Source organism: Telmatherina bonti (genome assembly GCF_933228915.1).
Source record: "Telmatherina bonti genome assembly, chromosome: 16".
Lineage (NCBI taxonomy): Eukaryota > Metazoa > Chordata > Actinopteri > Atheriniformes > Telmatherinidae > Telmatherina > Telmatherina bonti.
In genome coordinates this window covers 29,476,971-29,500,091 of record NC_136614.1, presented here as the reverse complement: position 1 = coordinate 29,500,091, position 23,121 = coordinate 29,476,971, and positions in this window count along the sequence as shown.

The following is a 23,121-nucleotide window of genomic DNA, read 5'->3' as shown; positions in this document are numbered from 1 at the left end:
AACGTGTCCAAGAGAGGCTACTGGACAAAGGTGAGGAATTGACATTGGACAAAGCCATTGAAATCCCCCAACAGTTCGAAATATCCCAAACACAGATGAAAATCGTTCGAGAGGAGGATGCACAGGTTTCCACAGTGTCAAGCAGACCAAAGTTCAGAGTACAAAATAAAACAGCACACAGTCACTCCCAGCAAAAGCCCACCTATCAAAAACAAAATGTGCGAAACAAAACTAAATACTGTCCAAAATGCGGAAAAGACTCCAAACACAAGTGGAATCAGGGAAAGTGTCCAGCAAAAGGGTCAACATGCTTCTGTTGTAATAAACCAAATCACTGGGCGTCTGTTTGCTGCAATCGCTCTGTAAGTGTTGTTAAAGTGGAGAATGACACAAGTGAAGAAGAAATTCTGGACATTAACTTGACAACAGATGCTGTTTCCATTTCAATGGTGGATGAAAAGTTGTTAGTGGACATTGACATTCTGTCTCAAAAAGTGCAGTTTCAGATAGATACAGGTGCAAAGTGCAACACACTGACTCTGACCTGTTATCAATCACTTGACCACACAGGTGATCTGAAGATGTCCAAAAGAGTTCTCAGAACCTACTTCAACCACAAAATAAAGCCTGTTGCAGCAGTTGACCTCCCACTACAGTATAAAGAGCGCAAGGCCAAAGCTGAGTTTGAAATAGTAGACATTGCACAGGAGAATGTGCTCAGCGGCACATCAGCAGAAGCCTTAGGGCTGATTTTGAGACTGGACTCCTTACAAGACAGCAGTATAGCAAAGAAGTCGAGCGAGATTTGTGATACTCCCACAAATCCAAGCACACCTGCTGGTCTAGAAAACTTCCCGGAGCTCGTACGCACCACAGGAACTCTGCCAGGTAAATACACAATAAAAATTGATCCTGATGCAAAACCTGTTGTTCATCCAGTGCGTCGACAGCCAGTTGCTCTGCGAACCAAAATCGTTGCAAAGCTTCATGAGATGGTGAAGGACGGCCACATTGCAAAAGTTGACCAGCCAACGGAGTGGGTCAGCTCCATGGTTGTGGTCACAAACAAGGACAAACTGAGAATCTGTATTGATCCTAGTGACCTGAACAGTGCCATCAAACGAGAGCACTATCCAATGAGAACAATTGAGGAAGTTGTGTCGACTGTGCCCAATGCAAAAGTGTTCTCTGTGCTTGATGCAAAGTCAGGATTTCTCCAGATTGAACTAGATGAGGCTTCATCTTTCCTGACGACCTTCAACACTCCAATAGGAAGATACAGATGGCTGAGACTACCTTTTGGCATAAAATGTGCACCAGAGATTTTTCAGCGCATCATGGATCAAATGCTTAAGGGCATCTGCGGAGCTACCGGCATCATGGATGACATCCTCATAGCAGCGCCAACCATCAAAGAGCATGACCAAATCCTCAAAAGGGTCGTGGAGAGAGCCACAAGCTATAATCTGAGACTAAACTTCAACAAATGCCACATTCGTCAAACGGTAGTGCCATATGTGGGATATTTGATAACAGCTGATGGACTAAAACCAGACCCTGCAAAGACTGAGGCTGTAAGGTGCATGCCACCACCTACAGACAAAGAGGGCGTACGTCGCTTTCTGGGATTTGTTACGTATTTCTCCAAGTTTATTCCCAACTTGAGTGACATCGACGCCCCACTCAGACAGCTTACAAAAGGTGACGTGGAGTTCGCATGGCAACCTGCACAACAGCAGGCATTTGACAAGCTCAAGCATCTGTGCACTCATCACCCAGTACTGAAGTTTTATGATGTGTCCAAACCATTGGAAATCTATTGTGATGCTAGCAGCACTGGACTGGGAGCCATGCTGGTACAGGACCACCAGCCTGTGGCCATCTCATCTAGATCTATGACTGACGCTGAGACGCGCTACGCGCAGATTGAGAAGAAAATGCTCTCCATCGTCCATGCCTGCACCAAGTTTCACCACTACATATTCGGGAAACATGTCACTGTGTTTAATGATCACAAACCACTTGAGGATATTTACAGGAAAACATTGCTGTCTACTCCAATGCGCATCCAGAGAATGCAACTGCGACTTCAGTGGTATGACATCCCTGTCAAGTAAAGGAGAGGAAAGGACATGGAGCTTCCAGACACACTGTCGAGAGCACAACTGTCATACAAAACACCAGAGGCAGGTACATTAGAGTGTGTTTCTATGCTAAGCTTCCTGTCTGTAAGTGATGAGAAATACACTGAGTTACAGCAACGCACGAGCGATGAACTGGGCATTCTCCAACAGGTGATACAGCAAGGCTGGCCAGACCACAGGAAAGAAGTGCCCATTCCAGTTCAGCCGTACTGGGACTCAAGAAGTCAACTAGCTGTAACTGATGGAGTTGTCTACAAAGGGATGAGGATTGTAGTTCCCCCCACCATGAGAAAACACATGCTGAATCTCATACAGCAGTCTCACCTAGGAATGGTGAAAAGCAAGTAGCGTGCACGTGAGGTATTATATTGGCCAGGTATGAGTGCAGAGATTGAAAACGTGATCAGAAACTGTGCCACGTGTGCCGAACTTCAGAACAGACTTCCCAAATTGCCTTTAATGCCTACAGAAACGCCTGAGCTCCCATTTGAAGTTGTTGCTTCTGATCTGTTCGAGTTTAAGAACAAGCAGTACGTGTTACTAGTGGACTATTACTCTAAGTACATCGAAGTCGACTGGCTAAAAGATCAACGCAGCCACACAACTATAGAGACTCTGAAATCTCAGTTCAGCAGGCATGGCATCCCTGCCATTCTGCGGACCGACAATGGCCCACAGTACGTGTCAGAAGAGTTCAGAGAGTTCTGCCAGAGCTATGGCATCCAGCACAAAACGTCTTCACCTCACACTCCGCACTCCAACGGTGAAGCAGAGCGGGCAGTGCAAACAGTCAAGAGTCTGTGGAGCAAAGCACCGGACAAACATCTTGCACTGTTGGACTACAGAACAACACCACTTGAGTCAGTTGGACTGTCACCCGCTCAGTTACTTATGGGCAGGAGGTCACGCAACAAACTGCCTACTGCTCGTGCACTACTCAAACCTATGAACTATGACCCTCTTCAAGTTAAACACCTTCTGGACAAAACCAAGTGCACTCAGAAAAACTACCATGACAGAAGAGCAGCACGTCCCCGCCAAGATCTACAACCCGGAGATGAAGTCAGGATGGCACCATATCCTGGAAGTCAGAAGTGGTCCCCTGCAGTCGTTGTACAGCGACACAGTGCTCCTCGGTCCTATCTGGTGGACAGTGGAGGCAAGCTTTATCGTCGCACCACCCAACATCTCCGCACCAGCACTGCAACTGCCAACTAGTCTCGTCACATCTCGACTGATGAAGAGCCCTGGCAAGAAACACCACAGGTACCAGAAGCTGAGGTGCAGCGACCCTCTTCCCCTCAAGAGCCACCCTCTTCACCACCTATAACACCCCAACTCTCACAGGCCCGACCAGATGAACTCTATCGCACCAGGCATTGAAACGTCCGGACAGACTGAATTTATAAAATGTTTACATTTGCAGTTATACGCCTGAAGGAAGTATGTGCTACTAACCTCTGCTTCCAAGTTTAGCTGTGTTATTGGGAAAAAAAAAAAGTTTGTTTATAGAAAATGTTCAGTCATACAAACTAATGAGAAAATAAAATATATTCTCATCTCTAAAAGATAAGCTAAATAATAAGGGAAATGTATGTATGCATGTAAAGTCACACCTGCCGTTTTGTCCCTTGCCGCTGCCCGTAGTTGGGACTGTTCATTAAATGCTTTTTGCTAAAGCCACATGTCTCCTCCGGCTTCCGTACGTACAACAATTAAGTACATTACAATTAGATTTCGTTTAGTTCAGCTAAACTAACTGAAGTCATAACTTGCATTATTGATCATTTTAAACATGGATTTTATAAGTTTGCAAGTTTTAAGACTCATTTAGGCTACATCCACGTGTTACGTCCTCATGAATCCGATTTTTGGAGAATGGAAATGCAAATGTTTTTAACCAGGTCTCATAGCAAATAAATCTAAAAATGCCACCATGTTGTTTACTGAACCGATGATGCCATTATCCCATTTGCTCCTTTTATCTACCTTGTCTCCTCTAGACGTTAAAATAGTGGACGTTTACGCCTTTATTGATGGCAGAAGACATGACTCTATGTTTTTATGAAGACATGCAAACGTAACATTTGTAACTGTTTTTAGTACAATTTTTTATATTTATGTATTTATTTTACTGAACTACTGAACTGACTCCTAGTTTAAACTTGTATCATTTTGGTTACCAATCATTTTGGTGGTGACCTGGATCACCATTTGGATCCAGGAACTTTTTAAAGGTTTTTTGCTCTCCGAGTGTTTTTCTGGGTAACTTTTAAATTACACTGTTTTGATACAATACTTTATTTTTAGACCTTGTCCAACTGTATCTCTATTTTGATAAATTAATAAGTGTAAATAAAAGAAAGAGTCAACCGTAGTCAAGACAAAGCCAGCTAACTGAAGTTGTAACTCACATCATTGATCATTTTAAACATGGATTTTACAAGTTGGCAAGTTTTAAGCCTACATGAAAGTTAGCATCTTTCCCATAACTTTATTGCACAAACTCCACCAGTAAGAGTTCCTCTGCATGCTCCGTGTCTTCCTTTCTTTTGTTGCTGTGTATCTTCTTAAAACGATCCCACCTTTGCAGGAAACCTATACAGCCTTCTGTTCTTCTCTTGGTTCCTTTACATGTGTATTATGGTCCAGTTTAAGAAAGCATATAGATGTGCATCCAAATGGAACTAGAAATAAATGGGACAGTGTATGACTGACACACAACCACCACAAGGAGCACAGAAGAAGAAGCTAAGACAGACTGTTGTGCTGCTTTTGTGATGCCTATTGCTGATAATGTTGCGGCATTGTGAAAATGATGATTCAGGGATTTTATCTGCTTGGTTTTGTGCAGCACTTTGGTCAACTGAGGTTGTTTAGAAACGTGTTATATTAGTAAGTTTGACTTGACTTGATGATGGTGATCACGCCGTCACCATGTTTGTTATGGTCTGAAACTGGAATGTGAACTCTGGCTCTCCACTTCCCTCCAGTTTGGTGGTTAACAAAGTTTTTGAGCAACACTTAACACGATAACATGCGTTAGTGTTTGCAACCCCCTCCCCCACACAACAAGTGGTCACCTTGAATAAATCGTAGACGAGAAGACATCTGGTTCGGTCCTTTCTTTGGTACACCCTGCAGCGGGTCAGATTCATACAGCACCCACTAGTTTTCACAGTTGCACTCAGTCGTGGGTCATCTTGCAGCCAACCCCTAAATCAGGCATCTTTAAATCCGCTCCTTGAGGACCAGTGTTCTGCTGGTATTAAATGTTTCCCTGCTACAACACACCTGATTTACATAAAATAAAACTCAAACAGCTTCTTGTCAAGTTCTGCACAAGTCTGTTAATGAGTCCCTCTCTGGAATCAGGTGTGTTGCAGCAGAAACCCATCCTGCAAGACACCGGTGCTCAAAGACCAGGTTTGGAGATTCCTGCTCTAAATGTAAGGCTGGAAAACTGCCGGAATCTCCATAAGTTGGGTAGATCAAGGGATTTAGGCACAAAACTTTACATTTTCTAAAAATTTCTTTCTTTCTTTGGAAACGTCCTAATATGGGACGTGAAATAATTTTGTTTTTGCCAGAGGTGGCAGGGGCTCAGGCGGCAGTGCTGCCTGTCTTGTGGCCTGATGGTCGGTGGTTCAAGCCCTTCTCCCCATGCTGCTGCAGCCCCGAGGAGGATTGTTCTCCTTGGGCTGGTCCTGAGCCTGGATAAATGCAGAGAGTTGTGTCTGGTAGGGCATCTGGTGTAAAACACAACAACCTGAGCCGGGTTCTGCCGGAGGTTTTCTTCCTGTTAAAGGGGAGTTTTTTTTTCTTCCCACTGTCACCTCATGCATGCTCAGGATGAGGGATTGGATCAAAGTCATGATTTGATGCAATCAGTTGGTTTCTATTATAGGATATGTATGAATTGGCTTGAAATGATGTGTATGTTGATTCGTGTGTGTAAAGTGCCCTGTGACAACATTGTTGTAAAGTGGTGCTATACAAATAAAGTTGAATTGAATTGAATTGAACTACATATTTTGTAAATGCCACTCCCCCAGTTTGAAAACCACTGCCCTCTATTGGCACGAAGCAGAGCTGGGAGTGTGTGGGTTGTGGTGTAATTATGTACATAAAGGTAGCACAAATGAAGCGTAGAAAAAACGCTTGTTTTTTTTTCTTTTTTCCAAATCAGTGTAGCGCTGACAATAGATAAATATTGATATAGATCTCGATATAAATATAGATATGCATATGATTGCAACTAATTAGAGTCTGAAATGAAAATGTCTGCATGAATATCCTTTCATACCTTTAATTCATTTTTACTTTCTAGACAGCAAGAAGCTGATGGACAATCAGCTAAAAGTGTCTGTTTTTAATAGTTTCTGACCTCATTCTTAATTATGTATAAATGTATTTCTTGTGTCCTGTGATGGACTGGCGGCCTGTCCAGGGTGTTCCTGCTTCTCGCCTGATGATGGCTGGAATGAAAGAAATGAATGAATGTATTGGTTATTAATTAATAGACTTGAAATTTTTTCTGTATTCTAAGATGCGCCGCTGATCTCTTGACCAGCACATCAAGAATTGAAAAAGACATCACAGTAAATGATGAACAAAGTTGGAGAATGATTTGGAGTGTTTGGTGGTTCACATTTTAGGCTTCTGACAGGAAATCCCATTTTCACAGGGGTTGCTCGTGTTTTTCACCGACATGCAGTAAAATATTTAGAAACCGAGCTGGAACAATTTGGACGTGTCCTTCTAGCTGAAAAAACTCACAAGCATGGCAGTGGAATCCAGCTTGTCTATGAATGGTGCCCCTTTATTCCACACCACATCATTTGTGGTGTCATGAGACGACTCATAGTTGTCAGAAAGTGCAGTCTATGTCACACAATGTTGCCTCACACACCGGCAACACTGACAGAGAGCACCACCCACTGACACTGTAGGTCTTATGGTTGCTGCTGATGCATCATCATGCTGGTAGCCCCTCCATAATGAACACGAAGCACGTTTTAAAATGATTTTTCCACAGTTTGTCTGTGACTCAATATGAAATCTTCTTTTTCTAATATTCAGGTTATTGCTGGTTGATGTTGAGGACCAGCTGTTGTGCATGTTTATATCATTTATCATTTTCAGCTACTCAGCCCTGTTGAAATTTGAAGCCTCATTGGAACGTAGCAAGAAGGGTGTGTGTGAAAAGTAAAAAAACATCCTACAGGTTCTTCCTGGCACTTTTCCTCACCTCATTATACAAACATAGTTGATGGGGAATGAAAATGTGACTCCAATAAGATCAAACTGTGATACAGGTTATATTATTACGCTACTATGACAAGATATGGTATTAATTATACATGACAATGGTGAGTTCAAAGGCTGTAAGGAATTATGGTACACAAATAACGCTTTTCATCACATGAAAGATGGAATTTGATTAAAGAGAATAAAGATTCTTTTCTCTTTATCTTTATTCTCTTTCATCAAATTCGATCTTTTATGTGATGAAAAGCGTTATTTGTGTCCCACAATTCCTTACAATTACCCTATAAATCAAATCAGCTGTTCAGTTTATTTACCTCCTGATTATTTTTTTGGAAAATAACTATGAGTGGTGTTTATTTATTTATTTGCTTACTTGTCTAATAATTTGTATTTTTAACCACACATGCTGTATTTATGTATTTATTTACATATTTTTTCTTTGTTTACTAACTTACTGACACATTTGACTAAATATCCATCAATGCTACTTATTTATTCATTTTGTTTTGTGATTGTTCATTTGTTTTAACTCATTTATTTACCAGCTCATTTGTTTTATTTTTTATTTTATTTTATTTTATTTATTTATTTATTTATTTGTTTATTTTCTAGTTAGTTTGCTATTTTCTCATGTTAGTTAGTTAGTTAGTTAGTTAGTTAGTTAGTCCATTTAAAACCTTTTTAATTCCTTTTTGACAAAATAAATGTAATTTGTTTATTCTTCAATTTATTTATTTACTTGATTACTTCTTTAATGATAAAGTTTTAACCCTTTGAATGTTTATGGTAAATAACTTTAGCTGGATTTACGCCTTTTACCTTTTCACCATTTTAATGGTTCAGTCAGAAAGTTTTTTAAATCTAAAATGTCAGTCCGATCAGACTCAAATGGTTGCGATCAGAATTCTTTTTTAAAGAAGGAATGGGCCCAACTTGATGATCCCCTGTTGGAATAAATGTGTTTTTTGCTGTTTGTTCAAAACATATGAAGGAAATTAGAGGCAGTAGGTCTGAGAGGTGGAGGCAGTGTGACGGTCGAGTTAAGGATGGCGGAACATGTTGTCTAAACATTTCTGACAGAAGTTTCTTTAAGTAAATAAAGCCAGGAAAGTAAAATGTTCTTCTGTTGTTATATCTTCTGCAAATCAGCAGCTCGACCTGCTTTTTGCATGTATAAAGAGTTTCATTCTGATTAAATGTTACACAGCACATACACTTGATCCTCTTCAGATCCCTGTGTGAGTGTGGAGTGGTGAGTGTACCTCCATCATAAGACTTCAGGCAAAAGTTGCATTTTACTGCCAGATTATTTATGACTGATTTTGAACTGAATTTGTCTGGAAGTGTGGTGTAACAAGAACTTGGATGATGTGAGACCAATATGTGCAAATGTGAGTTACAAATGACAAAGTCTCGACTTTTACAAGTAAAAAGACACATATATATATATATGTATATATATATATATATATATATATATATATATACATATATATATATATATATACACATATATATATATATATATATATATATATATATATATATATATATATATATATATATATATATATATATATATATATATATATAATCTTTATCAGGCATCAGCAGAAGACAAAGTTCTTTTGAAATGTTATTTATCAACGTAACTCAACCTGGTTTAAACCTAGATTCCCAATTTTAAGGATTATTGACCTGTATTATTATATACCGGCCACATTGAAGGATAATTGTTTTAAACATAATTGAAGGAACCTCCGAAAGAAAGAAAGAAAAAAGAAAGAGACTATTTAATGTTTGTCACTGATCAAAAATCATGTAAATCTCAGTCAGTCCACTAGAGGGCAGTCTTGTCTTTCAAAATGTTCGCTTCTACATAGAAATAGAAATACAGAAATATTTATTTATTTACTGATTTATTAACCAGAGGTGTAGAGAGGAGAAGTAGATACTCCAACCAGTCACCAAACCAGCTTAATTTAATTTAAGTGCAGATGAGCTTGTTTGTGAAAACACCTGTTCTAAATGCACAGGTATCAACATGGCAGGAGTTCTACTTTATTTTTACGTTTACTTCTATTTTATACACCTCTGTTATTAACTAATTACTAGTTTACTTTGATCTATCTATCTATCTATCTATCTATCTATCTATCTATGTTTTAGTTATCTTTTTTTTTCTCAAAATAGTAATTTATGGATATTTTATTTAGGGTTTTACTAAATAACATCAGTACAATTCTTTCATTCATTCATGCGCTTTTCTTGTGATATATGATAATAACAGGAAATCCCTGGGGATTTATCTTTTCTTTTTAGTTGTAAGCCCAGGTCTGAGTGTGTGTGATTGTCCACCAGTAGTGTGTGCTGCCGCTTGTTGCGGCAGAGGAAACGAAATGCCCATCTGAGCAGCTTCCATCTGGGGAGCATGAGGCATGCAGCAGTCATCGGACATTCAGTAATTAAGAGGGAAAATCCAGACTTGAGGATTCACAATGCCAGTCCTTGTGACTTATTGTTTGCCGCCGCTGCAGCCATGAATGCAGACATGTGCACGAACAGTTGGAAGGAAGCTGATGTGCAAGTGTGTCAGCATATATCCTAAAGGGGTCTGTCCCAAACTGCTGTTCACCCCCCACCTCTCCCACCTCGTCATGAATATCCATGTGCTGCGCTGGAGCTGTGAACTGCTTCAAACATACCTGACATTTTTGTGGCCTAGCAGCAGTGGGGGCTTTTGGTGGGGACAGAAGGTGGTTAGTGATCTGGGGGGAGGACTTAACCTGACATTTTCACTTCTGATTTACTCAAAGATGGTGCATAGATTCAACCACAAGATCTAAAAATATTTCCCACTACACCTGACGGCCATGTGTGCAGAAATATCTGAACTATGATTGATCAGGACACAGATGCAGTGTTTTAGTGATTTCTGTGCTTGCACACAGCTTGCATATGTGCAGTTTGTGTTGTAAATGCAATCCACCATCCGACACAATGTACCAACAGTCGTCGTAAAAAGAAAGTACACACTTTCTCCAGTCTTAGGTTCCAGAAACTAAGTGAAAATGCAGAGGTAGTGTCTGAAAAACAAAGCAGACTGCATGATTTGGTAGCTAGCAGAGCCCCTTTAACTGCAACGACTTGGAGTAATTGTTTCCTGTATGACACAATCGGTGTCTCGCATCGCCGTGGAGGAATTCTGGCTAGCTCTTATTCGCAGCGTAGCTTCAGTTCATGGAGATTTATGAGTATTTGCTTCTGCACAGCTCTTTTAAAACGCCACCATTGCATTTCAGCCAGGTTGCGGTCTGGACTTTAGGTTGTCGCAACAACTTGGTATTTTCCTTTTGTCAGTCATAGATTTGCTGCTGTTTGGAACCATTTGCCTGTTTTTTTTTTTACACAGTTTCAGTCAAGCTTTAGCTGTCAGACAGGTGGACTCACATTTGACTGTAGAAGTTGAGGGTCAGCTGAATGACTGCACGGTGCCTGGGTCCTGTGGTTGCAAAACAAGCCCAAATCATCGACCTTTCACCAAGAGTTTCTACAGCACAGGAGGTGATATGGTGCATTGTGCCTATCGATCTCCTCTTTGCCCTCACCTGTCCAGAGAACAAAAGAGGCTTTCTCAACGAGCCTTTCTTGTTGATTTTTGCACTAATTATGCTGACTGAAGCCTGTAAAGTCTGAAATATAGTGTTTCTGCAGGGTCTCTGAAACTTGCACGGACTAACCTTGAGATCAACTTCCACGGTCATCCACTCCTATCAAAACTAAATTTCAAATAGCATTCAACATAACATTCACGCAATTCCCAATCAAACCAATCAAATCATGAGAAGATTAGCAGCAGTATTAGATGTTTTCCACTTATAAATTATCTTTTGCAATGTAGAACAATGTACTGAAGTCGTTTGGAAATGGTCTTATCAGCCTATATTTACACTGCTGGACAGACGTCTTTCTTACTCGTTATTGTGCATACACACGTCTGGATGTTGCAGACCACCAAACTCCTAAAAAAATTTACTTTTAAAGAAGTATTTGCCTCTGATGAGGATGAATCACTCAAATGCATTTGATCAGAAGCTGCATTTTACCTTCTTTACTCCTTTGGAATAGCAGGATGCATTTTGGTTTAGTTTGTGTCAAATCAATAAAACAAAATAGTAAAATGAGACACATTTTGTTTGGAAAGACCTGATTCTGATTTTATTATGTCCTGATATATGCAACATTGCAGTTTGGAGAGTGTACTGTTTTATCCCACATGGCTGTACCTGGTCTGTCATGGCGTAGTACTACACATATGTATATCAATACACATCAACTTTTCAAAAGGAGGACAGATGCTCGGCAACGGGGGAAATGAGATGTGTATAAATGGCAACATAAGTATGGAGGTATAGACTGAAAGACAGTGAGACATACAGAAAAACAGAATAAAAGAGGGGAAGGGGGGGTGATGAGAACGGCAGCAGCCCCTTTGATGTGGGCCTGAGCAGGGCCCTATGTGTCTAAGACGAGGCAGGCCTGCTGAGACACGGGGATTTCCAGCATTTGCTTGGGCTCCAGTCTCAACCCTGTACTCTTCGCTTCCTTCAAGGGCTTAAAAACACGGAAGGCATGTCTGCAAAAAAAAAAAAAAAAAAGCTAGGATAACATGTGGAATGTCAGGCATTGAGAGTCTGACGACCTCTGGAGAACATTATCAAGCGGAATATGTTGAAATGCAGCAAAGTTCTTTCTGTGTTTGTTTGCATGCCTCAGTCCTCACAAAGCATCACAGCATCACTCGGTGCATTCAGATCAGTTTCTCACCAAACCTTTTCTTGTCTTCTAACACATGCAGCGTGGAAAACTCTCCAGATGCATGATTAAGATCTCTGCCACGCTGCTGCAAAAGCTCTTCTCCTCACACTTGTTTCAGTTTGTGCGTAACTCTCTCTCGCCATTTGCACACACAGGGGCCTTTACACACCCACAGAGTCATACACACACCCAGACACATGAACTTGACTGTCAAGAGCTGTGCGCACAGACATGCAACGTGCACGTGCTGCGGAAAGTCCCCGGCACCCGCTGCCAGGTGGTTGCCACGGTGACAAGGACGCTGATAACATGACCTATGAACCTGAAGCGCGCCTGCTGTGCACCAGCTTTTACTGACCTGCTGTTGGTTCAAGACGCAAAAAGCAAAAAACTTGGTTTGATGCAGACAAGAGGGAGAGTTGTGGCTGACAGGCTGTAAAGTCGAGCGCACGAAGGGTTTTTCCATCATCAGCATAAGCTCAAGCTCCTGTCAGCTTTCAGCCATTACATCCTTGACTGCGGTTTGTTTAAAGTTCCAGTGTGAAACTGACCTGAGCTCTATTTTCTACCAGCATGCAGATGCTGGGATTAATGGAAAACCCTTTTTTTGAATGAGAGGTTTGTCAAAAGTGTCTTGAATTAACTTGTTTTAAGCGTTGATTCACAACATACAACATAAAAATACAGCATTAATTTGATTCTAACATGATTGTAACCCAGCAAGAATCCGGTTTAGTCTTAATCCAACCAGCTGATTGTAGTTGTGTTCAGTTGATGCCAAAAAAAATGCGTCAGACTGCATTGAACCTTCACTTTGATATAATCGCCATCCATATTTACAAAACAGTAAACAACAGCAGGGTGGAAAACTCTCTTTTAGCAAATATAGACCTTCAGCAGAACCAGAATCAGGAAGGGCAGCCATCTGCCTGAACCAGTATGGAGGATTAAGGGAGACAAGAAGGCACGAAGAAATGTTACAAGGAAATACAATAGAAAAGAAAAGAAAACCTACAATAATAATGACAAAAAGAAATGCATGACCTTTATCATAGAGGAAAGCTTTAAGCATAAACTTAACTTTAGTAGAGGTGACTACTTTTCATACATAAACCAGATGCACAAACTAAAGGTTCTGCCTCACATTTTAGTTTTAGAAACTCCAGAAAAACCACAAATAAACCTGAAGTCTGAGTGCTCTTGATGATGCAATGGAGCTTGGTTGATTAAGAGGAGATTTTCACTTTATCTTCAATTTTACACGTATTGCCAAGAGAAGAGAAGCTTAAATAAAGCAAAATATAAGCTATTATAAAGCATCTATTATAAACTTTCAAATATACAAATATAAACCTTTACATGTGTCTTTAGCTGAATGGCTGCTAGCTTGCGCATGAGCTCTGCTGTTATCATTTAAAGATCCAACTAGCTGCTCACTACCAGAGTCCAAAGGTTTGTTGTTGTGGACACAATACACACTATCACCAATAAATTAAAGCTAAGTCATGCAAAGCTAGTAAATAGAAACAAAACATCTGCAAGGAAATACAAAGTCACTGTGCAGATGTTTAAAGACATGCAAATCAACGAAGATGAAATGCAAAAGGCTTAAAGCTAAAATTCCCACAGGGAGCACATTAGATGCTTGTTTTTTATGTGTGTGATATAGGAAGTATTTAAGCACTGTAATAAAGTAAAATTATACCAAATGAAATAGACAACAATGTACTTGAGTCAAAGTAAAAGTACTGTATCACAACTTCCCCTTAAGTACTTGTTTTTACATATTAAGGTACTAAAAGTACTTGCTGAATATTTTGGATAATGCAGATGTGTATGATTTCATTATGATGACTGTATGTATATTTATCATTGATACAGCTGCTGCTACTGGTAACACTGGCAAAATCCCATCAGGGTGACCTGCAGTGTTAAATAGGATTACATTTGGGTGTTTTACCACCGGTTGGTGTTCATGTTGCCGCTGCAGGTTGACCCACTCTCATTGGACGGAGTCTTATATCACTCGCCTTAGCGGACTAATTTCCCCCTCATCATCGATCACGCAAATCCCTTCAGGACAACAAAGGAATTATTTTCTTTTTATAATAACCGTCAAACTCTACATTTTCCTGCTTTTTTACAGTTACTGACCAAAACGATGAGGACGAAATTTCATTTAATGATTTCATTCTTTTCATGTTATTTGCAAAGAAAAATAGCCCGTCTGGGAAGCAGAAGTTCAAACCTGCAAGATGCATGTTTGCATGATAGATATGAATTTCTGTTTCAGTCAGTGAGTGGACGGCTTGGAGCAGGAATCCCCGACCCTGGTCCTCGAGACCGGCGTCCTGCAGGTTTTCCAAGTGTTCCTGCTGGAACACACCTGACTCAGACTCAGACAAGCTTTGCATATATCTGCTAAATACACACTGATTTTAATCAGGTGTGTTGCAGCAGGGACACTTGGGAAAACCTTGCAGGTACTCGAGGACCAGGATTGGGGATCCCCTGGCTTAGAGGACATTGCGATGAGGATGAATCAGAAATACAGATCCACTTCTAAGCGGTCATTACAAGACATCCTGGATATTACTAAACAATTCTGATCATTAATGTTTCCAAGGAATCAAATACCACGAACTAACAACATGCTTAGTAGAAATGCAGTGAAGTACAACATAGAGATCTTGGCTGTAAAATGTAGTGAAGTTAAAGTCAAAATAACCCCAACTAAATATACTTCAGTAAAGTACAGATACATGAAAACGTACTTAAGTCCAGTAACAAAGTACTTGTGCTTGTTTTCATTCCACCGCTGCAGTGAACCACAGTGTTTTCGCCAACTATCTACTGGTACTGAATATTTATCTACGCGTATCTGACTCTCTTTTCTCCAGACTGCTTTACGTAGAGACTGAAAAATGCTTTTACATGGGTTTGTCTACAGTATGTTATCTGTTAGGTAAAACTAACTTCATGCTTTTGACTCCTGGAGAACTCAAATGACAAGTCAAGTCAGCTGGTCTGACTGGTCAGTGGGTGTTCTGCTTTGCAGGGAGGAAACCTGCTCCTTTTTTTTTCATAATGGCTTATGTAACCGTTGGTCAGGGTAGTGAAACAGTAGTGAAACATCCCCTGCAGAATAATGCATCTGCATGGGCGGAGTGTGGTGCTGTGAAGGACACTGAGGCGAAAATGCATGCTTTAGGTACTTTCCAAAGTAAAGCGCACCCCTCCACCACCAACAACACCCACTCCACCCTTGTTTCTACCACTGCTGTCAGATCTGAAATACAGTCATGCTGTATGAACGAGACAAAAAAAAAAAGCAGTAACTATGTCAACCACTCTCACAAGTAGTTCACTTTGTGGTCGTTGATGTTGCTAAAAAGACAGACTTGATAGTAACAGAGAACTGGATAAAAATGGCACATTTCAGTTTTTACTTGTGCATTTCTTTACCTTTACTTTAGTTTCCTTTCATTCCAGTTAATACACTGATCAATGTGGTCCAGTTTAATCCATCTGTATTTGGAGAAAAGCCTCGTGGTCACATTTTGTATTCTATTGTGGGTGAAATATGTAGATAGAAAATATTAACTAAGACGTCTTAGTGTAACTTACATTACATGGCTGAGGTGTGCTGTGACAGTTGGCCGCAGCACTGAGCAATGCTCATGCACAGAGCAGCATGGTGTTCTGCCTGTCAACCATTCGGCCCACCAGATGCCTTAGGGTACAGAAACAGCCAATGAACTTGTTCCATATATTTCTATATCAATGCAAACACTGCAAAAACTCAGCCTTAAAAAACAAGAAAAAAATATACAAAAATTAGGTAAATGTTGCTTAAAATAAGATAAATTATCTGCTAGAACAAGAAAATTTGGCTTGTCAAGACTTCCCAAAACAAGTCAAAATACTCTTAAAACAAGAGGAATTCTCTGGCATAAAAACTAAGAATTATCTTACCTTTAAAAAAATAAGCATATGTGTACTCAGTTTAAACTATTATGTTCATTTCAGGCTAATTTATTTTTATTTCTGAGACCAGAAGGGCTGGGATTGATCGAGTTATTGTCACAAATCGCTTTATTTACTTCAGACCGCCCTCTCCGTAGGCTGTCAGATCAGCCTGTGGGCAAAAAGACTCTTCCGCATTAAGCCCCGCCTCCCGCCACTGCACTACATCGGGAGCGTGCACCGCAACTGTAACAACTCATAAACAGAAGGATTAGGCTAATATGAACTCAATAAAAAAAAAAACAAAATACAATGTCAGCACATAGCATACAGCCCTACATGTTGGAACCTGAATCAGAGCCTGAAAACGAAGTGGAAAACAGCAACCCACAGCAACGAATGCAGCAGGATGTCTCTCTTTGGTAAACTCACCAGCCATCGTTGGAAATAACTTTATCCCACGTTTTCCACCCGCCTGATGTATTTGTACATGTCCTTGTTAACCAGTAGAAGGTAACCAATCACCGAACCTTATCCCCCGGGACGTCACAAGGATTTCCAAGTAGAAAAAACTCTCTAAAACGATGCGTTTTTCGTCGCCATGGAAACCGAAGGGAGAGCGTGCTGGAACTCAAACTCAAACTCAAACATGCGTTTAGGTGATAAAAAACAGTGCCGTTCACATGTCTGATGAGGATTCAACACTGTAACACTGTAGAAAGCTCAGAAAACTCCAAATACCATAATAGCACCCCTTTAAGATTTTTAATTTTTGCAATGTATGTTTTATGTGTTTCTTGAAATACAGAAAGCATAATGGGGAAAGAGTTGATATTATCTGACTGAAACACAAGTTAGTTGCCTATAAGACTACATTGAGACTTGCTTGCTTATTAACTCAAGTCAGCTGCATCTTTGTTTCTGACGTGACAAAACAAACTGGGAGCCACTGGCAGAAACCCTCCACATCTGTACTGAGCCTGGCAGCAAACGCAACGCATGTCATAGTCAGTCTGAAAGAGGCTTTAAAGTTCCACAGATCATGTTCTTCAGCAGCTAAAGGGTGGTAGTTCTCTCAGCTGAGTCTGGCAGATGCAGTTTTTGCCTCCTTTTCTTTCTCAGTTCATCCCTCACTGGAAGGCAGCATCACTTCTGGGTGTGAAGGGATTTTAAACATTTTACCAATATTTTCATCCATCTTTTTCTTGCTTAAATATGTAGTTCATATATATATATATATATATATATATATATATATATAAATCCTTGGTAGGGGATAACCAAGGACACGCTGGAGGGATTATATCTCTCAGCTGGTCTGGGAATGCATTGGGCTCCTCCCCCGCAGAGTTGGCATGTGGCTGGGGAGAGGGACGTCTGGGCTTCCCTGCTTGGGCTGCTGCCCCCACGATCCGACCACAGATAAGAAGATGAAGAGAGGGAGATATTGATCTGTGTGTTTGTTTATTTGACCTGGGGCAGGTTTGCTGCTGCAGTGATCGCCCTTGTCTGTGGGGGTTGGTGGCATCCGGCACTTCTTTCTAATGGTAGTGTGGGACCCAGCCTGCCATGACTTGGGTGGGTCCTGTGGTTGTGTCCTCTGTGGTCGTGTGTGGGGGTGCCTCAGGTGTGGACAGATCCCCAAGATACTGCTTCCTCATAGCTGCTTTGGCCCAGATATTGGAGTCTAAGTTTTGTCTGCGGGGTATGGGATTAGTGGCAGGGTCGGTAGGTGGGGGTGCTTTTGGGTGCTTCACCTGTGTGAGTGTGTGAAAGATGACTGGATGTGTGTGTTACATGCTTGGGTACAGTTGTGCTCATATTTATTCATACCTTTTCATTAAAGAAAGGAAAAAAACAGCTGCCTGTAAAATAAGCTAAAATTGACTAAAGTAATAAAAAATTAAAATCATGACATTATTTTCTAATTTTGGTTCAATGGAATTTTTTTTTTTTTTTAAAGTCAAATAAATAAGAGAATTTATTACATATTACATCACTCATGAACTAATATTTTGTTGAACAATCCTTTAATGTTTCCGCTCCAGTCAGGTGTTTTCTGTTCCTCTCAGTCAGACTTCTGCACCTGTTGACAGGTATTTTGTCCCACTGTTCAACAGAAAAGTGCTCTCATTTGTCCAGGACCAATTTGTTTGTTTGTTTGATTTTTTTCTTTCTTCAACTCAATTAAATGAAAAAACAGTGTCTTATATCACTAAATTATATTTCTGCAAATTTTTAATTATTGTTCCTTTTTTAAGTCTCCAGTTATTTGAGTGACTGTTGTAAATTCAGCCTTTTCTTTAATGAAAGGGGATGAATACATATGAGCACAACTGTATGTGAAGACTGATTTTTACTCAAACCAAGTGGTAGAGATGGCTCAAGCAGCTTAACTTACACTTTTTTTAATTGAATGAATTAGTCCCTGAAAATTTGAACATTAAAGTGTTAAAGTTGTAATAAAGTATCAGGCTATATTAGAGCAGATGATGTCAAACTAAATATTGGAAAAATGATAAAGAAAAAAAAGTGTTGCGGTTTGACGACAGCATGAGTCACATCATTGGGAGTCTGGTATCTTTCCCTCTCCTCCCCTCAAGGTTCTTTATGCAGGCTGTGTTAATTGTTTATAACTCAGCACTAAAGAATGTCTTCATACTGTAGTTGTTTAGCGTACTGCAGTCAGTGCGTCACGTACTAGATCTATAGAGCCGTTTTTTGTCTTGGAAATTTACACTAAAAAAGTAAACTGTATGTAAGCAAAACCAATGATGCCAGGGACTATTGTCCAGGTAGTAGTATGTGGTGAGTTGGGATTTATAAACAATTTCTGGATGCTTTGGATGATTCTACATTCAGTAAATTAACTTGTGACAGGTTAGGGTGTCACAATTTGGTATTAAAGGAGTCTTTGCTAAGGCCTAATATTTCCAAACAATGATGGGTAGTTACTATGCTTACATTGGAGTTTTAATTCCTCTTTAATTCCAAATAAAAGTTAATTCTACTTTAAAATGAAAAATGACCATGTAAATGCCTAATTCCTAATGCAGAAGTTCATTTGGATTTAAACTTAATTCTGAAGTAAGTGGCTCATTTATTCACATTTTAATTCTGAACTGTTTACTTCCTCTGTCATGTAAACCTGCATTCTGCTCGAAGTTAATTCCAGTAATGCTCATTACCTCGTCCTGTCCCGATGACGCGTGTTGTTTTCCGTCCCGTCTTTGATAGTCTATAACCCTTCTCCTTTTCTGCAAAAAGTGAAGTAGTATGCTCGTGTTGATTTGGTACTTCAAAGTTATAATCAAAATAGCAACAAAACTGGTTCTTATAGTTTTTACATATTATGACTGAAAAGACGAGAACCATGGAGCTGACTGTTTATTTCTGGTATACGTTAAAACGTCACGTGCGCCCTCTGTCCAATCAGAACTCTGCCCAACCCACCGCTCTAAAGCCAAATTACGTAAGGACTATGTAAGAATTATTTAATTCCGAATAATTAAATCTGAATAATAAATAAATAAATAAATAAAACATCATGTAACCGTATCAAGTGTCAATTAAAGACGTGTGATGCATTAAAACACATGGGCTGCATTTCCACTTCATCACAAAATAAAAAAAAATGCAAGTAAATATGCTTCTATATCAACATGTCTGAGAAACCACCTCATGAGAGAATAAAAACTTTTAATTTATATTTAAGATATTTTTTTAAATTATTATTATTTAGATGTTTCCATCACTAGTATTTTATTGCAATATTTAGGTTTTAGACAATTGCAGGGGTGATGGATGGGCAGCTATAAACAGACACACTGTTATGGCTAATTTAGAGTCCCCTGGAAATTAATGTGCATGTTTTTGACAAAACAAAATGGACATTTAAAGTTGATATATTTTTCCGTAATGTTTAGATTTTAGTTACTAATTATTAAGATTAGGTTATTAAAACCGGTTGTCTAGATTAGATAAAAACAGCATCATTCACAAAGTTTATGACAAAGTATAAATTATAACCCCTAATTTCAGAAAAGTTAGACTTCTTAAATTTCAAAATGTTTTAAAAACTCGAATTTACAATTTGCAAGTGTGAACTTTTATTCATAAGAAGACATAATTCTGTGTATTTACTTAACAAATTAGGTTTATTCAGGAAACATCAACTAGTGTAAATGATAACACCAGCAAGATATCTAAATAGATTAGAGGACAGGGAAAGATATAAATAGTTATGGAGTTTTGGACATTTTATAGACTTGCTGCAGTTTTCTAGTAGATTCTACAATTAGCAGATTAATTCGGGGCAGGTTAGGGTGTCACAACTGGGTATAAAAAGAGCATCCACTAAGGACTTAATTTTTCCAAGCACAGGTGTGTTGCGGCTCATTCTGTGTCAAACTCAGCCACAGAATCATTGACCAATTTCATTTACTTTTTTAAAATATCTACAGAATCTGAGTTTTCCTGGTTTTTTTTTTTTTTTTGTTTGTTTGTTTTTTTTTTGTTTTTAAAGAATGGATCTGCTTTTGTGCCCTTCCTGAAACACAAAACCATAACAAGAACAAGATATCAGAAAAAGATTCATCTAGTCTAGACAGATCTCAGTCCATTACAGCCAATGGTGGAAACCACTGTTGGATGCATGAGCCCTGAGCCTCCAGGCAGCAGTTGATGAGAAACTGTCACGCCACCATGAGCTTACATTCAGAAATGTAACCGAAGCTGCATCATGCAAAGAGGAAGCCATTTATCAGCTCTGTTAATACACTGATGAGTTCTCTCTGCTTACCTCAGATGACAGAAACACAGCGGACATCTGTTCTGTGGTTTGATGAGTCCATTATTCAGCTGCTTTTGGGGAAAAAAGACATCTGCTCATAGGTGTCAAAGAAGAGAAATACTATCCAGGATGTTTTTAGAAAAAAAGCTGAAAGGTTAGTGTTTGCTGGAATATCACCAGTATCCATGGCTCTGAGTGCCTACAATAGTTTGTAAAGATTTTATTGATGCAAAGGCAAGTTGTGCTAGCATGAAGATGTCAGTGCTCATTCTTCATGATGTGTATGACTGGGCTGCATGCAGTCCAAATCTGTCTCTCTTTTCAAATCAAATTTTAAACTCAATTAGGACAGAAATAGCATGAAATACATCGCATCCCAAACTGGTTAGAAATTGGGTTAATGGGTTAAATTCCTCCATTATCTACCACATCTCAATAAAGTTCATGTTTGCCTGAATAGACAAACTGAATGTGTTTATAGGAAAGTCTTTAATCAGAAACAATAGATCTCAGTCTTATATTTGTTGTTTATGAATTTTATTAATGTACGAAACCTAAAATCAAACTCAAACTTACTGTAAATGGTATTTATGGTGCTGTTTTTTCTTTATTTACATGTAAGAATCGACAGCCGCTGTGTGAAATATCCACTGCAGGCTTGCTGGGTTGCTTCAAGAAGAAAACCATTAAAGGGGGGGTATTTATGTCCTTTTAGAGCTTGTATCAAACAGGAATAAAGCGTTTGCATAAACAAAGAAAAGAACATTTACAGAAAAGCTCAACAGCAAGCCAGGCTGTATGACAGACAGCTCAATGTGTCCCAACAGAAATGAGACATTGTCCAACACACTGTTTACCTGCGACATTCAAGCAGATCACAGTCTATCAGGACATCTTGTTCTGGATCCTAAAACGCTAATAAAAGGAAATCTCCAGACATCCTGGAGATGAGGATACTCCCTGCCTTTGTTGTGCTGCGGCCAGCCCACGCAGCAGCAGAACAATAGATATTTTTAGCCCGTTTGTTACACTTAACCCACTCCTGAGCACTGTAAAAAAAAAAAACCAAAAAAAAAAAACCGCGGCAAGCAGAGGCCCATCTCCTGCTCCCTTCTTTGATTTGGCACTTGCGGCTGCAATCTTTGCATTTTTCTTTTGTTGCAGTCATGACAAGTGCGGTGAGGTGCACTCAAAGACGGCGCTAACAAACCTGGCCTCATCTGCGAACTTGTTATGTCTGTTCCTCGTACGCAGAGCTGTATATTTACAGAAAGACTTCAGCTCTTTTATCTCCACTGTCCTCAACACAAAAGGATCCCACGAATGGACCCGATACCAGCCCGGCCTGTTTGTCTGTCTGTGGGGAACCAGTTCATGACACACACACACACAGAGGAAACATGAGAGGAAGAACAGAAGAAAGCAGTCGAGCAACTCATTGTCCCGAGATGAAGATCCAGCGGGACAAAATGTACAACATAAGTGCAGTGAGAAAGGAATTCCCCCAGCAAGTTCAAATGGTTGCAGATGCGTGCCTGGCTGGCTGCTACTGCACACATCTGGACCGCAAAGCTTCCCTGTACGCCTCCTCCTCTATCCTCCGAGCTCTCTGGTGTCTCGTGTCTGTAACGCTGCTCTGGAAAAGAAATCTGGTGAAACACATGGCCACTGTAAAGTGCCACTCGCCTGGCAGCCAGCTCTCCAGCTGCGGTGGATCCACGGCAGAGCGTGGAAGACAGGAGGCCTGAAAAGTCCATTACCTCGCCGGCTGGGAGGAGAGATTTGGCAGTGGGGGGAGTTTGGGGGATTTCAGGCGGGAGAGATGTGGCCTCGCGTTAACCAAGCTACTGGAGGTCAGCAGTAGCCCGTTTCCTGCATGAAACTGTACTTTTAAACTCCGAGCCTCTAAAGGGGAGCTGATATTTTCATTTCCCTTAAATTACTTCTAAAAAAACGCAGCTTTCCTCCGCAGCCTGGACTTTAAAAGAAGGCGAAAGTGAGGCTTCTTTATTTTTATCTTTTTTTTTCCAGGTGAAATGTTTAAGAGCCAGTTCTCGTTTGCAAACACGCCCAGTCATTTGCGAATAATCATGCATGTACAGATTTTAGTTCAGTGTAAGCCACACGTTC